The 5112-nt window shown below is 33.7% G+C and overlaps 2 long non-coding RNA genes across 2 annotated transcripts; one reads left to right on the forward strand and one right to left on the reverse strand.

Annotated features, from left to right (window-relative positions):
* Positions 1-3550: 3550 nt before the first annotated feature.
* On the forward strand, positions 3551-4206 carry LOC131801439 (uncharacterized). Its single transcript, XR_009341827.1, has 2 exons — positions 3551-3976; positions 4033-4206. It is a non-coding gene; the product is annotated as an uncharacterized LOC131801439 (long non-coding RNA).
* LOC131801440 (uncharacterized) lies at positions 3913-4516 on the reverse strand. The gene is made up of 2 exons (XR_009341828.1): positions 4230-4516; positions 3913-4157 (listed from the first exon to the last, which is right to left on the reverse strand). It is a non-coding gene; the product is annotated as an uncharacterized LOC131801440 (long non-coding RNA).
* Positions 4517-5112: the final 596 nt, after the last annotated feature.

Consider the following 5112-nt stretch of genomic DNA (forward strand, 5'->3'; position numbering starts at 1 on the left):
GTAATATGCACTCCGCTACAATGATCTTCGATACCACATATCGAATACTGCTCTGAAATAAGTGCCTAAAATTTTGTCAAGATAAAATTTTGTCAAGAAAATAAAATCGGTTAAAAATTCTGTTAAAATCTTAAATCAACCGAATGAAGCCGTATATTAGGGTCCATTCGACGACGTGGACCTGCAAAAGCAACTTTGTCACAAGCTATTACAGTATTCAAATCCGAAAATTGAAAAAAATATGTTTATAATGAAGCTAAAATCAGCAAAATATAGGGAGGTAACATGGTGGTTATAAAACGTGGACCTGCACAGACAATTTTCTGTCATAGGCTGCAGTATCCATTACGAACTTCAAATGCGAAATTTCAAACAATTCCGGTAAACAATGTCGCTAAAAAAAAAATCAATATACCGAATATCTGTTAGTAACCTTATATGGGGGCTATACGAAGACGTGGACCTGCACAGACAATTTTCTGCCTTAGGCTGTAGTATTCTTTACGAACTTCAAATACCAAATTCGAAACAATTCCGGTGAGTAATGACGCCAAAATCATCAAAATACCGAATATCGGGAGGTACCGTTATATGGGGGCTATACGAAGATGTGATCCTGCACAGACAATCTCCTGTCATAGGGTGTAGCATCCATTACGAACATCAAATACCAAATTTGAAAGAATTGTGATGAATATTGTCGCTAAAATTATCAAAAATGCCAAACAACGGGAGGTACCGTTATATGGGGGCTATACCAAAACGTGAACCCACATGACACATTTTCAATACCAAAAGTCCTGCAGACATAATATACATTTGAGTAAAATTTTATCAATCTACTTCAATTGTTTCGGAAGCTAGAGTGATTTCCAAAGACGGACAATCGGACGGATATCGCTAAATCGACATAGAATTTTATGCTGATCAAGAATGTATATACTTTGTGGGGTCTAAAATGGAATGCCAAAATGACAGAATGACAAACTTATTATACCCTCCATTTTATAGTGGAGGCTATAAAAATACTAAAATAGTCCCAGAAAATCGTCCTTAAAAAATTCTCGATTACATCACATGAAAGCCGTGAATGCTTAAATCCGCAATTGAAGTTTCAGATAATTTGAAATACCCGAATACTCTCTCAGACTATATAACCTGATTACAAAAAGGACAACTGTCTGAAAATGATTTTCCAAGTTTGGAATACCATGACATTTTTAACAATTTGTGGTCTTTTCACCACCGCACACAATCAACATCGAAATGTTGATTATTCCATGTTTAAAAAAAAATTGAAAATGAAATTAATGAGGCTTTTAATTTCTTTCTCAAATAATTAAATTTTTAGACATCTCCTTTCGAAACTAATTTTAAATAAACTTTTGCCAACTCATTGCCAAAAGAAATCTTTATTATTGAGAATTCAGCAGCGGCTGTAGATTACCAGACATTCAATTGCTGTCATTTGATGTTTGAATGACAGCAGTTTAAATATCAGAATTAGCTTTAGTCATTCAATGTTATGGTCTTCAAACCCCCCGCACATTGTTTTGTCTGGCACTTTGACGGCATGTCTATAAGGTGTCTGACTGTCTCACACAGAAACTTTGCCAAGTTGAGAAATTAGCTTCAGGCACCAGTAGGAAAACTTATCTTCAGCAACCACCTCCCAATTATTCATTTCATGCAGTTGGCTTTAATTCTCAAGAAAAATCTTTTGTAATGATTACCAATTATTTGCTTTCCGTTTTGCGTAGTGGTGTTGGTGGTGCTATCATCACAACGCTCTTCACCTAATGACAATGACGTTTCAAATTGCTAAAACTTTAATTATTTACACAAATAAATAATTTCGTAATAGCGAAGAGCAAAGAGCAAGGAAACATCGTCGAATGAGAATGAGGGAGAATGGGCGGGCGTTGTAAGAAATCGTACGAAGTACACAAAACGGAAGTTAACTTTTTAACATTTGAATTAATTACTACCGTCTGACAGCGCCATGAACATCATCACCATTACCGGGCATCAGAGGTTGGGAACGCAAGAAATGTTAAGGCAGTCGAAAAAAATTGCTATATCAACACCTTTAAAAATTCAACAGTAGTATTGTGTCAGGGAAATTTTCCAAACAGTATTTGAGAGAGTAAAAACGTTGTATGGATTTAAAGACAAGCAGACTTAGCGAAAACTCAACATTATAGGAAAGTAGAGATTATATGATTTAGAAAAAATAAGTAATCAAATGCTATAGTCGGGCTGGTTCCACCATGTTTCTGTGGATCTGAAAACTTCAAATACATTGGCCCTTGAATGGAGAATTTTTCACACAAAAGCTGTAGTCCATTTAAACTGCCAAATATTACTTCATCATCGTCCAAAATCCTGACCCAAACTTTAAGCATTTGAAAATTTTCGCATGAATCGGGTAATAATTGACCTTAAATCGACTGCAAAATAAGGATGACGTTTAATTTTAAATATTATGGAAATGAGCATCTCTATAACACTGTGCCACAATATTCAATTATTTTCAATAATTACATGGAAACTCCAGCAGTTTATGCAAGTTGAGCTAAAAATAAAAAACACGTGTTATACAAAGGTACTAAAATAATCGAGGCTAGTTCCTCCCTCTACCACAATTAATTTTTTTTAGATTCCTTGGAATTCTTAATTTTAAGGTTCATGGTGTCTTCGGCAATATCGCTGATAAAAAGAAAAGGATTATTTTGGATTATATTTAAAAAATTAAATTAAATTAAAATGGGATCCAAAAAAATGGGCTTCAAGATATTCCAAAGAATAATTTTTCATAAAATTGTATTAGAAAACATAAAATTGCAAATCTTACCTAATTGCCAACAGTTCAGAAATATTAAAAACAGATTTTGTGGTTAAAGCCATACCCGATGTGAATTTATGGAAAACTCTCCTACAAAACCTCATTTCAGTCAAAATTTACTTTAAGAGCTTTTCTCAGGGACCAACAGACCATTAGACGTGGTTTAAAACAAAAAAATTATCAGGGACCAAAGGCCTATTAGCCGTGGATTAAAAACAAAATCTCATGACCAAAGGCCTATTAGACGTGGATTTTTTAAAAAACTTTTCTGAGATTTTTTTACATTTAAACGGTAATTTTTTTAATAATTTTTCTCATGAACAATAGACCTTTAAACGTGGATTTTTTAAAGAAATTTTCTCTGGGACCAGCAGACATTTAGACGTGGATTTTTTAAAGAATATTTCTCAGGGACCAAGAGACCTTTAGACGTGGATTTTTTAAAGAATTTTTCTCAGGGACCAACGGACCTTTAGAAGTGGATTTTTAAAGAATTTTTCTCAGGGACCAACAGACCTTTAGACGTGGATTTTTTAAAAATTTTTTTAGACTTGGATTTTTTAAAGATTTTTTAGACGTGGATTTTAAAAAATTTTTTTTAGACTTGGATTTTTTAAAAATTTTTTAGACGTGGATTTTATAAAGAATTTTTCTCAGAGACCAATAGACCTTTAGACGTAAATTTTTTAAAGAATTTTTCAGCCTGTTCCACGATCTCGAAAGAAAATTTGTGCGAACGAAGGCTACTCACTCACTTTCGCATAAGAATGCGTTCCACTAACTTTCGTTCTTTCTTTCGCATAGCCTTACGTGATTCAGTGTTGCAAAATATTTTTTGGCAAAATTAATCGCGAAATAAGGCAAAAAAAAGCGCCAAATGTCTAATATAAACGCGAAAAAGCAGCAGTGGCTCTGTCTCAACTGACAGTTCAGTTGTAAACAAACAAATTGTAAATAAACAAACAAAATAAAATTTCTAGTGATTGTGTTCAGATTATTTGTGTTCTTAAAAAAGAAAAAAATGAATATTTCTGTAGCCCTATTTTTTATGGATGATGAGGAGGAGGTTCAAATTGTGCCACGGAGGCATTTAAGAGATGCTTCGAATTTATTTGAAGTACCTAACAACCAGTAAGTATGATTGTATTTTTACATTTTTAAAATAATAAAAAAATGATTTTTTCTAGGTTTGTGTCTTCCAGTGGTCTTCATGGGATTGCCTGCTGCTTCCAAAAATTGGCACTCCTCTGGCGAACTTAGGATTCTCCCCCATATACTCAACTATTGCCCGCAGCTGTGTAGTTTTTTCGTGCTGGAATTGAGAAAATAAAAAAATATATATTTGTTGTTCACAGATTAAATTGCATTTATTATTTTTACTTACATTTTTCTTTCCATTTTCAATCAAGAAATGTTTATGTTAAAACAATTTTCCTTAATTTTTATCATTCGACAGCAAACACACAAGTGACTGATTTTGACATTTGTGTTCGCATGCGTACGAAAGAAAAAAGATAGTGGAACGCAAAATTACACTGAAACGCTTACGTTTTCGTTCGCTTTGATTTTCGTGCAAATTTTCGTTCTGATGGATTTTAGTGGAACGGAAATCAGCTGTTTGTCGTGTAAAAGTTGTGCGAACGTGTTCTTTCGACATCGTGGAACAGGCTGTTTCTCTGGGACAAACAGATCTTTAGACGTGGATTTTTTAAAGAATTTTTCTCAGGGATCAACAGACCTTTAGACGTGGAATTTTTAAAAATTTTTTCTCCGGGACAAACAGACCTTTAGACGTGGATTTTGTAAAGAATTTTTCTCAGGGACCAACAGACCTTTAGAGCATTTTTTCAGATGCCAAGAGACCATTACCATTCTTCTTGTTAGCAAAAATGTTTCTATGTATGGAATTTGAAGAGAGTTGTATGCTTATTCCGCTTCTTTTGAGCGTTTTGTTTTTTTTTTTTTTTTCAAATCTTGAAAACTTTGTGGATATTCAAACTAGGATGCTTATTCCAAATTTTATAATCGTTTTGCTTATTCAAAACTTTGACCCTTTGTGGGGGAGGTACCAGAAGGAATCGTCCTATCTCTACCATTTTTATAATAGATCATGTGTTGATGGAAATATTGAGATGTACCTAGTCTGAATGGAATCGGATGAATAATTTCACGTTTTATGAACTTCATAGACATTCAAATTTTTGACCCTTTGTGGGGAGGTACCAGAAGGAGTGGAATAATATTCCGATGTAAAATGTTTGGATCAA

This window comes from Musca domestica, unplaced genomic scaffold (assembly GCF_030504385.1).
Source record: "Musca domestica strain aabys unplaced genomic scaffold, Musca_domestica.polishedcontigs.V.1.1 16, whole genome shotgun sequence".
In the NCBI taxonomy this organism is placed as follows: Eukaryota; Metazoa; Arthropoda; class Insecta; order Diptera; family Muscidae; genus Musca; species Musca domestica.